The sequence below is a fragment of the Chlorocebus sabaeus genome, chromosome 19 (assembly GCF_047675955.1).
Source record: "Chlorocebus sabaeus isolate Y175 chromosome 19, mChlSab1.0.hap1, whole genome shotgun sequence".
Classification (NCBI taxonomy): Eukaryota; Metazoa; Chordata; class Mammalia; order Primates; family Cercopithecidae; genus Chlorocebus; species Chlorocebus sabaeus.
The window spans coordinates 14,710,494-14,722,376 of NC_132922.1; the positions used below are offsets into that span (position 1 = coordinate 14,710,494).

Below are 11,883 nucleotides of genomic sequence, written 5' to 3' on the forward strand. Positions count from 1 at the left end.
GGTCTCAAACTCCAGAGCTCAGGTGATCTGCCTGCCTCAGCCTCCCAAAGTGCTGGAATTACAGGCATGAGCCACAGTGCTCTGCCTAATTGTATTTTATTATACCAAATGCAGTTTCTTTTGCCTTCTGTATCTTTTCAAAACCTGGGTGGTATCCCCCAGTAAGAGTGAATCCTAGTTTACCTACTACCTACGCCTGTATGCTTACACTTTCACTGAATTTCTTTAATTTAAAAAATAATATTAGGAACAAAATTGGGCTGATGACCAGCTGTTGGGGGACTAGAGGTCTCTTGGATAGCTGTCATGCCTTGAACGTTTCTTGGGGGTGCCTTCTCCAGCCTCCAGTGAGCACCAGGCCTGCATTGGCAAGCAGATGTCCACTCTCCTGGGAACAAGAAAGGTGTGAGTCCTCCATGGCAAACAGAGAAGGAAGGAGAGGCTTCCTTTCCTGAATCGGCTTATTGGGATAAACAAGAAACCCACAGAGGCTTTTTCACCAAGGCCAGCACGTTTGATAGGCCTGCATCTCACCTCTGAGGAGCACGAAGTGTGTGTGAGCCGCGCCCCAGCAGGGAGGCACCGATGCTCACAAGGATTCTGAAACCTCTGTGTGCTGTTAGGAAATGCTCTTGATCCATGAGTCTCCAACATTGCCAACCCGTCCAGCAAGAAGGGGAGAGATCTCATAGCAGGGGGGGTTGACTAAATTTGAGGAGTTGGGAAAGTGTCATTTCGGTTAAGACTTTTTTTTTCTTTGAGACAGGATCTCGCTCTGTTGCCCAGGCTGGAGTGCAGTGACTCAATCTTGACTCACAGCAATCTTGACTCACGGGTACAAGCGATTCTCCTGCCTCAACCTCCCCAGTAGCTGGGATTACAGGTGCCCGCCACCACGCCCAGCTAATTTTTGTATTTTTAGTAGAGACAAGGTTCCACCATGTTGGCCAGGCTGGTCTCGAACTCCTGACCTCAAGTGATGCACTCGCCTCAACCTCCCAAAGTGTTGGGATTACAGGCGTGAGCCATTGCACCCGGCCTCAGCTAAGTCTTCAAGGTCGGCCAAGGGATGAAGAAGGTTGGGGAGAAGAGTGGTGGTGAGAGGATCCCAGCTGCAGGTCGCATATTCAAAGGCTTGTGGCTGGGAGGGAGGTCCAGAGAAGAACTGAGTTCTAGAATCTGAAAGAAAGCCAGCATGGGTCAGAATGGAAACTGACCAGACCACAGTGTCAGCCACTCAAGCTCCCCCAGCCAGGCCTCCTGCCGAATTTTGAGGGCTGCAGTAAAAAAGCGGGCACACAGCCAGCCCTGTGTGTTGCCAAGAGCCTCGGAAGGGCCAGGAGGTGGCGCTGTCGGCACACATATTGTGCTGTTGGCGCTGCGCAGCCGCAGCCCGGGACCTTGGAGGACAGGTGGTCCGAGCTGCTGCTTCTGACGTCAGCAGTAACAGAGGCACAAAGCAGGAGCAGGAGGAGTAAATGTCTGTACCAGGAAAGAGCCAAGCTGAGGACACTTTACAGTAAGTGAATAGGTTCAGGAATCCAGCAGAGCCGGAGGGGTGGGGCCAGGGAAATACTACTCTGTGACAGTTTTGCTCATGAAGTGGAACGCCGGGAAAACACAGCTTCTGGACGGGCGCAGTGGCTCACTCCTGTAATCCCAGCACTTTAGGGGGCTCGGGCAGGCGGATCGCTTGAGGTCGGGAGTTCGAGATCAGCGTGGTCAACATGATGAAACCACGTCTCTGTATTTTTAGTAAATACAGAAATTAGGCGGGCGTGGTGGTGCGCTCCTGTAATCCCAACTACTTGGGAGGCTGAGGCAGGAGAATTCGCTTGAACCGGGGAGGCGAGTCAGCCGAGATCTTGCTGAGGCGCAGGCAGCCCAGATCATGCCACTGCTCTCCAGCCTGGGTGACAGAGCAAAGACTCCGTCTCAAAAAAAAAAAAAAAACAAAACAAACAAACAAACAAAAAAAACCCCACGTCGTCCAGACAGCTCCACCTTCCATATTGAAAGCCTGTGACTGCCACATTCTAGCGGGACTGTCTTGTTTGACTGCAGAACGGAATTGCCCCAGGGTCAGTCTGGGTCTGGGTCCAGATGAGAAAGGCGCCCAGCGTTCCTCTGGCCCCAGCCCAGCACACTGACCTAGGATGGGTGGCCCTCCATACCAGGACCCCGGCTCCTCCTCATTCCCCTCTGGCTCCTCCCTCCCACCGCGGTGCTGAGCCTCCATCCCTCTGCTCTGGGCAGTGGTTTTCAAAAGCACTGTGGTGGTAGTCACTGGGGCTGTTGGCCACATTTGTCTGGCTTTTCCCCTTTCCAAATGCACGATGGGATTATTCTTCCTGGTCTCCTTATGGTTGGGTGGGAATATGTAACCAGTTCTGGACAAAAGAGTTTTGAATGGAAATAATATGTGTCATTTCTAAGCCACAGCAATGAATGCTGATATAAGACCCTTTTCCTCTACTGTGGCAACCAGCAATCTTCCAGAAAGTGGTTACTCCATGATCCTGAGTCCAGGAGGGAAGACAACCAGAGCAGAGCTGCACCTGCCCCATGATGGACATGTAGCATGAGCAAGAAGTAGCCTTTGCTGTTGTGAACCACTGAGATCAGGGGCTTGTTTTTTGGTGGTTTTTGTTTGGTTGGTTGGTTTGGGGTTTTTTTTTTGTTTTGTTCTTTGTCTTTTGTTGTTTGTTTGTTTGTGTTGAGACAGAGTTTCACTCTAGTTGCCCAGGCTGGAGTGCAATGGCACGATCTCGGCTCACTGCAAGCTCCACCTCCTAGGTTCAAGTGATTCTCCTGCCTCAGCCTCCCGAGCAGCTGGGATTACAGGCATGTGCTACCAAACCCGGCTAATTTTGAATTTTTAGTAGAGACGGGGTTTCCCTGTGTTCATCAGGCTGGTCTCGAACTCCTGACCTCAGATGATCCGCCCGTCTCGACCTCCCAAAGTGCTGGGATTACAGGCATGAGCCACCGTGCCCTGCCTTGGGGCTTGTTTTTTACTGCAGCATAACCTAGACTATCCTGGCTGATATAAGCAAAGCTCCTGGAAATTGGGGAGCTGTTGGTAGAGCACTATGAAAGGTACGTAGCTTTAATTCCTTAGATAAACTAGAATTGTCATTAACAATGAGTATCACTTATTGACCAGGAGCGGTGGCTCACAACTGTAAAATCCCTGCACTTTGGGAGGCCGAGGCAGGCAGATCACCTGAGGTCAGAAGTTCAAGACCAGCCTGGCCAACATGGTGAAACCCTGTCTCTACTAAAAATACAAAAATTAGCCAGGCATGGTGGTGCGCACCTGTAATCCCAGCTACTCGGAAAGCTGAGGCAGGAGGATCACTTGAACCTGGGAGGCGGAGGTTGCAGTGAACTGAGACCGTGCCACTGCATTCCAGCCTGGGTGACAGAGCAAGATTCTGTCTCAAAAAAAAAAAAAAAAAAAAAATCAATGAGTATCACTTATTGAGCACCTACTATGTGTCAGGTATTATATGAGGTTTTTCGGCAAATGTTTTCTCATGAATCCCCATCCTAGCACAGGGATTTGGCAATACTGGCCTATTCAGTATGCTTAGTCTCAGGCAGTGAAACTCAGGGAGACGGACTCAAGGTCATGACCATAGTCTCTAAGTGGTGGAATTAAGATTCAGATGTAAGGGTCTCGGTCACCCAAATTCTCATTCTTTCCACCCCTAAGCTGTTATCATATAAAAAGCAGGACTAGGCATACCAAGGGGGAAAAAAACCCCAAACATTTTAACAAGAAATTATCTCTTACCAGGAAAAACATTAACATCTGCCGTTTTTCTAAATTGAATGTGAAAGATGATCCTGACAGGCTGAACAAAGACGCTTGCTCTCTGGTGTGATGTTTGACAAGGGAATCTTCCTTCATTTTCTCCTCTGATGAACCTCTCTACCAGATAAGCCGCAGCAGGAACCAAACGTTTAAGAACAATGTAAAGACATTATTTTGTCCATCACTTAACATTTTTATGAACAAGTTGGGAGATAGCCCGCATGAATGCATCTGTGAATGGCCCGAAGTCTCACCGCCCCAGGATGACTTTGGGGAAGGAAGACCCAAGCAGCCCACTGTCACTTGCTGTCCCACCTGCCTCAGTCCTCCTGTCCTTCTCTCCCTTCTGACCTGCAAACTAACCTTGAGGACTCACGTCAACCGTCACTGCATTGGAAGCCCTCTGTGATGGTTAATATCGAGTGTCAACTTGATGGGATTGGCGGATGCAAAGTATTGTTCCTGGGTGTGTCTGTGAGGGCGTGGCCAAAGGAGATTAACATTTGAGTCAGTGGGCTGGGAGAGGCAGACCCACCCTCAGTCGGGGTGAGCACCATCTAATCAGCTGCCAACACGGCTAGAATTAAGCAGGCAGAAGAACGTGGAAGGACTAGACTTGCTGAGTCTTCCGGCCTTCACTCCCTTCCATGGTCTTTCTCCCGTGCTGGATGCTTCCTGCCCTCGAACATCAGACTCCAAGTTCTTCAGCTTTTGGACTCTTGGACCTACACCATTGGTTTGCCAGGGGCTCTCAGGCCTTCGGCCACAGACTAAAAGCTGTGCTGTCAGCTTCCCTGCTTTTGAGATTTTGGGACTCTGGCTGGCTTCCTTGCTCATCAGTTTGTAAACAGCTTGTTGTGGGACTTCACCTTGTGTTCGTGTCAGTCAATACTCCTTAATAAACTCCCCTGCATATATACATCTATCCTACTAGTTCTGTCTCTCTGGAGAACCTTAACTAATACAACTTCCCTTTCCTGCCAGGCTGGGCTCCCCTCTGCCTCATTCTCTTGCCCTGTTACCCAGGCTAGAGTATAGTGGCACCATTATAGCTCCCTGCAGCCTCGACCTCCCAGGCTCAAGTGATTTTCCTGCCTCCGCCTTTGCGGTAACTAGGACTACAGGCATACGCCACCACGCCCTGCTAAGTTTTTTAATTTTTTGTAGAGATGCGGTCTTGCTATGTTGGCCAGGCTGGTCTTGAACTCCTCCCACCTTGGGATTACAAATCCCAAAGCTCTGGGATTACAGGCATGAACCACCATACCTGGCCTCATTCTATTTTTTTAAATTAACATTTTTATTGGTATTTGTACAAAGTAATCCAGAGAGATCCCATGTACCCTTTACTCAGTTTCCGTTAATAGTAACATCTTGCAAAAATGCTAAATGTCGGCATATAAATTAAGCATTTAAATGTCACATATGCAAACACACAAAGAATTAATATACAACTGGCCAGTTTTCTCCTTTGGGGTTATAGGCTGCTAATTGTATTTTATTGTACCAAATGCAGCTTTAGCCTCTTCAATATCACCACCAGGATGTTGGCATTGATATAATCAAGATATAGAATATTTCTATCACCACAAGAATCCCTCTTGTTCCCCTTTTTTAGCCTCACCCACTTCTCTCCCACCCTGATCCCTATTTAAGCCTTGGTAATTGCTAATCTGTTCTTCATGTCTATAATCAGGTCCATTTAAGAATGTTAGATAAATGGAATCAGCTGATCCGAAGGTGGTGCGTTATCTTGATTGACCGTTCAGTCAGAGCAGATCAAACTCCTTGTTCTACTCTTTCCCCCTTCTCACGACTACACTTGACAAGTCTTAAAAATAAATAATTTTCCAGGCATGGTGGCTCACACCTGATTAAAAAGTGGTGGACATGGCTCATGTAGAAAGAAGGAAAGTTCTGATGTTAGAAAGAGGGAGCCGTGCTGTGGGTGAATGTGGACATGTGCTCTGCTTTAGAATTTTTTTTATTTTTATTTTTTGAGATGGAGTCTCGCTCTATCCCCCAGGCTGGAGCGCAATAGCGTGATCTGGGCTCAATGCAACCTTCGCCTCCCAGGTTCAAGCGATTCTCATGCTTCAGCCTCTCGAGTAGCTGGGAGGTGGAGCCCGACACCACGCCTGGCTAGTTTTTGTATTTCTAGTAGAGAAGGGGTTTCATCATGTTGATGAGGCTGCTCTCAAACTCCTGACCTCAGGTGATCCTCCCGCCTCAATCTCCCAATCTGCTTTAGATTTAAAGGTAGAATTGGTTCTCATCGTCCTGACTTGACAGGTGTGGGTATACTTGCAGGTACTTGGTGATCCACCTGGTCCTCTCCCTGACCCCCAACCTACACACTCCTTGAATCGTCCTGGTATGTTGACATGAGCCCGGACATGCTGCCCTGCAGTCATAAAGCGTATCTGAGCCCTGGGCCCTGAACAGCTCTTACTGGAAGTGATGCCTTGCGGGATCTAGCTTTGCTATTGTCCCCTCCTCCAGGGCCTGCCTCTACCTGAGCCCAGTGACTGGTCAGGGAGCTACAGTTCGGCTGAAAAGCCACGGTTCCTCCGAGAGACGCTAACTGGACCATGACCTTGGCCTCATTAGCTTGGCACTCTCCACCTGAGCTGCCTGGATTGGGGCCAGCCAGGAAAATTAGCTCAGGCCCATAGGCCCCTGGGAGAGGCGTCAGGCAAAAATAGATCAGAAAGAGGCAGAGAATCCTTGTGCAGGAGGGCCCGCGGAGGTCACTGGCTCCGGCTTCGGCCCAGCTCTACAGATGGAGGCTGAGGCCAAGGAGGGGAAGGGGCCTGGCCAAGGTCATGCTGCAGTTTGTGCAGATCTGGGATGAGAATGAGGGTCCCCCAGCTCCCAAAGCCACGTTCTTCCCTCGCCTGTGCCTCCCAACAGGCTGTGGTCAGACAGGGACAGAAGCAGTCAATGAACAGTAAGAGTCACAGATAATAAAACAATTCATCATGGGCCATGCATTGTTCCTGTTTTTTTGTTTTGTTTTGTTTTGTTTTGTTTGAGTTGAAGTCTTTCTGTCGCCCAGGCTGGAGTGCAATGGCACAATCTCAGCTCACTGCAACCTCTGTTTCCCAGGTTCAAGCGATTCTCCTGCCTCAGCCTCCCGAGTAGCTGGGACCACAGGCGCCCGCCACCACGCCTGGCTGTTTTTTTTGTATTTTTAGTAAAGACAGTGTTTCACCATGTTGGCCAGGCTGGTCTCGAACTCCTGACCACAGTTAATCCACCTGCCTCGGCCTCCCAAAGTGCTGGGATTACAGGTGTGAGCCACCATGCCTGGCCTCTGTTTTATTTTTTGTTTGTTTTGGTTTTTTTTTTAAAAGCATGTGAAGAAGTAAAAAATGGTCTATAACACAGAAATTTTTTCAATTTTTAAATAGATAAAAATAATACACTGGGAGACAGTGTCATGTAGTAGCTAAAAGTAGGGACTCCAGACCTCCACTGCCTGAGTTTGAATCCCAGCTCCACCTCTTGTTACACGTCTTTAAGCAAGTTACCTAACTTCTCTGTGCCTCGTTTCTCTCGCCTGCAAAATGGGGCTCACAGGACAGCCTGCTGCATGGTGGTGTCAGGCAGAGCTGATCCATGTAAAAAAGCACCATGCCCCAGGGCCACCGTGGAATGACACGGAATCGGTGTTGGCAGGCAATGCCAATTCCACAGAAAGGAATAAAAGGAAAAGCAAAAGTTTAGCTGTTCCACGGAACCCTTTCCCCAAAAGTATCAGCATTAACAGCTCCGTGTGGATTCTTTTAAATATGGCATAAAAGCATCCTACTTGGCCAGGCGTGGTGGCTCACACCTGTAATCCCAGCACTTTGGGAGGCCGAGGTGGGTAGATCACCTGAGGTCAGGAGGTTCAAGACCAGCCTGGCCAACATGGTAAAACCTTGTCTCTACTAAAAATACAAAAACTAGCCAGGCTTGGTGGCGGGCTCCTGTAATCCCAGCTACTTGGGAGGCTGAGGCAGGAGAATCGCTTGAACCTGGGAGACAGAGGCTGCAGTGAGTAGAGATGGCACCAATGCACTCCAGCCTGGGTGACAGAGCAAGACTCCATCTCAAAAAAAAAAAAAAATCCTGTTTTATACAGGTTCTACATGTTGCCTCATCCCATTAATAACATATCTGGGCATCTTTTCTTCCATCTGGTTCAGATGTAGCCCATTCTTTTAAATGGCTATATGATATTGCATCCTGTGGATGGGCCGTAACTCTACTTTTTATTTTATTTTTTTTTCAGAGTCTCACTCTGTCGCCCAAGCTGGAGTACAGTGGTACCACCTCAGCTCAGTGCAACCTCTACCTCCCGGGTTCAAAGCAATTCTCCTGCCTCAGCCTCCTGAGTAGCTGGGATTACAGGTGCACACCACCACACCTAGCTAATTTTTGTATTTTTAGTAGAGACGGGGTTTCACCATATTGGTCAGGCTGGTCTCGAACTCCTGACCTCAGGTGATCCACCCGCCTCGGCCTCCCAAAGTGCTGGGATTACAGGCATAAGCCACCACGCCCAGCCTATTTTATACACTTTAGATTTTTATTTCTTGACAAAAAAATATTTTTTTTTCAGTTGACCTAACCAAGGTCACTTAGTACCAAAAGTCAAAGACAGGACTCAAACCTAGATCCTCAATCTCGGTGCCTGCGCTCTTTACCTCACATCATGAAAGTTTACATAAATCCACAGTTTTAACCCAAATCAGTCCACTTGGGCACAGCTGAGACATAAAAGAGGTAGCTGAAATCCAAGGGAAGACACAGACGCCTGCACCTGCAGCACAGAAGTGACATTCTCAGGAGCCCGCTGGGATTTGAGCTGCTTTCAAAAGGCATCAAAGTCTATAAGGCCAGAGCATGGCGAGAATCCTCAAAGAGACTGGCTGAGTCAGTGGGATGAGTACAGTCCCCAGGGCAAATGACCTGGGTCCCAGTACACTCGGGCTTGTTGTATAAACTAGACCTTGTTGACCAGTAAACTTGTAGACCAGTAAAGTAGCCCTTATTGAGGTCTCTCTGCCTCTCTGAACTTTTATTTCTTCATTGGGAAAATGGGGAAGATAATCTGTCCTATTCTACAGGATGGCATTGCCATGTGTCTAGAAAACTCCCCAAAGGTGAAGTGTCAATCATGGGAAGCCCTTTGGACCCCCACCCAGCTTGCTGGGGGATGATGGCAGATGACTGACTCTCTCTGTCCTGCAGTGGAATACAATGGTGAGAACAGGCTGTGTGTGGACTCTCACACACGGATGAGTGCTGACTTTGGGAAAAGTTTGAAATGCCTGGGCAGGGCAGGTGCCCTCTGGGGTCCCTCCCAGCTCTGGCATTCTAGGGTTCAGGCACACTTCTGGACTGAGTAGTCACCTGTAAGCTCCTCTTATCAAAGTTGTCTTCGGGCCGGGCGTGGTGGCTCACGCCTGTAATCTCAGCACTTTGGGAGGCCGAGGCGGGCAGATCATTTGAGGTCAGGAGTTCAAGACCAGCCTGGCCAACATGGTGAAACCCCATCTCTACTAAAAATACAGAAATTAGGCCGGGCGCAGTGGCTCACGCCTGTAATCCCAGCACTTTGGCAGGCCAAGGCAGGCGGATCACGAGGTCAGGAGATCGAGACCATGCTGGCTAACACAGTGAAACCCTGTCTCTACTAAAAACACAAAAAATAAGCCAGGCGTGGTGGCACATGCCTGTAATCCCAGCTACTCAGGAGGCTGAGGCAGGAGAATTACTTGAACCTGGGAGGTGGAGGCTGCAGTGAGACAGGATCTACCACTGCACTCCAGCCTGGGTGACAGAGCGAGATTCTGTCTCAAAAAACAAAAAAAAAGGTTATCTTCAAAGCATGTCCAGTGAGAGGAAAGACAGTGGCCCTGGCTTGGTAACCCCAGAGCTAGGTAGAGGTGTCTAGCACAGCCATCACCTCCAGCCTTGCCTCTGCCTCCCACTTCCCACTGTAAGTCTGCGAAATTGGGGTCAGCCTCCTTTGGGTCTGTTTCAGGAATGTTGGTAACTGGAGATTCCTAACAGTGAACCTGGCTCCAAAAACACACCCCCAAGCAGAAAAATTCCAGGCCAAAGCAATTTCCCAGCCTGGCAGGAAGCTGCCTGCCTGGGCAGAGGTGGGAGGGCAGTTTGGACCCAAAGAAGGTCCACAGGCTGCTGGCCAACACACGTGGCCCCGACCCCAATCTATCTCCTGCTGGGCCTGTCTTCCCTCCCTCCTGTCTAAATCTCTTTTATCTGGCCCCCAGCCACTGGGGGAGGAATAAGAGAGGGTGGCCTCTGTTCACTTAACCCTTCCCTCCCTCCTCCTCCAGGGTCCCAGCCCTCCTCTCTGCCCACCGCAGTCCCAGGCTCCTCGTCCCAAGCTTCTCTCCCTGCCGGCGTGGGCTAGTAAACAGCTGCCCTGTCCTCCCAGCCACCCTGCACGATGACTCTTATTAAAGCTCCCCAGTTAATAACAAGGGAGATCCACAGAAGTCCAATCAAGTGCCAAGGGTCACACAGCTAGGGAGCTAGGGAGCCACGATCGTGTCCCATAGCACCGCACCCCTCCCTGTGCCCCAACGACAGGACCCTGTGAGTCCCTGCTTCCTCCCTTCCTGTCTTCGCCCAGACTGGAGGCGTGGGTTGCATGTCTGGCCCCCTTGCCAAAGAAGGAAGACAAAGCCATATTCCTCTTTACTTCCCCAGGGCCAGGCAAGGACTGGATACTCAGAAAACACTGGCTGAGGCTGGGCGCGGTGGCTCACGCCTGTAATCCCAACACTTTGGGAGGCCGAGGCAGGCAGATCATGAAGTCAAGAGTTCAAGACCAGCCTGACCAATATGGTGCAACCCCATCTCTACTAAAAACACAAAAGTCAGCCGGGCATGGTGGCTCGCGCCTGTAATCCCAGCTACTCAGGAGGCTGCGGCAGGAGAATCGCTTGAACCCAGGAGGCAGAGGTTGTAGTGAGCCAAGATCATGCCATTGCACTCCAGCCTGGGTGACAGAGTGAGACTCCATCTCAAAAATAAAAAGGCCGGGCGCAGTGTCTCACACCTGTAATCTCAGGACTGTGGGAGGCTGGGGTGCGGGGATCACAAGGTCAGGAGATCGAGACCGTCCTGGCTAACACAGGGAAACCCCGTCTCTATTAAAAATACAAAAAATTAGCCAGGCGTGGTGGCGGGCGCCTGTAGTCCCAGCTAGTTGGGAGGCTGAGGCAGGAGAATGGCGTGAACTGCACTCCAGCCTGGGAGACAGAGCGAGACTCCTTCTCAAAATAAATAAATAAATAAAAAGAGAACACTGGCTGAAGGAACCTTTCGGAATGATCAGAAGGGACATGGGGCAGGGAAGGGGGCAGCTGTGGTGGCCGCTTGGCCCCCAGGGGACTGGTCCTCTCTGTGGCTGTCTTTTAGAGCAGGGATCCATCACCCCCAGGCCGTGGACCAGTTCTAGTCTGAGGCCTGTTAAGAGCCAGGCTGCAGCCGGGCGCGATGCCTCACGCCTGTAATCTCAGCACTTTGGGAGGCCGAGGTGGGCAGATCATGAGGTCAGGAGATCGAGACCATCCTGGCTAACACGGTGAAACTCCATCTCTAGTAAAACTACAAAAAAAATTAGCTGGGTGTGGTGGCAGGTGCCTGTAGTCCCAGCTACTTGGGAGGCTGAGACAGGAGAATGGCGTGAACCCGGAAGGTGGAGCTTGCGGTGAGCTGAGATGGCACCACTGCACTCCAGCCTGGGCAACAGAGCGAGACTCCGTCCCAAAAAAAAAAAAAAAGAACCAGGCCGCACAGGAGGACACGAGCAGTGGGCAAGCGAGCGACTGAAGCTTCATCTGTATTTACAGCCACTCCCCATCACTCACATGACTGCTTGAGCTCCAGCTCCGGTCAGATCAGCAGCAGCATTAGATTCTCCTAGGAGCACAAACCCTACTGTGAACTGAGCATGAGCGGGATCTAGGTTGTGGGCTCCTTATGAGACTCTAATGCCTGATGATCTGTCACTGTCTCCCATCACTCCCAGAGGG

At 50.2% G+C, this 11,883-nt stretch overlaps 1 long non-coding RNA gene across 1 annotated transcript; it reads left to right on the forward strand.

Moving 5' to 3' along the window:
- The first annotated feature begins 1,387 nt into the window (after positions 1–1,387).
- LOC140709095 (uncharacterized) lies at positions 1,388–4,745 on the forward strand. The gene is made up of 2 exons (XR_012089465.1): positions 1,388–1,519; positions 3,803–4,745. It is a non-coding gene; the product is annotated as an uncharacterized lncRNA (long non-coding RNA).
- Positions 4,746–11,883: the final 7,138 nt, after the last annotated feature.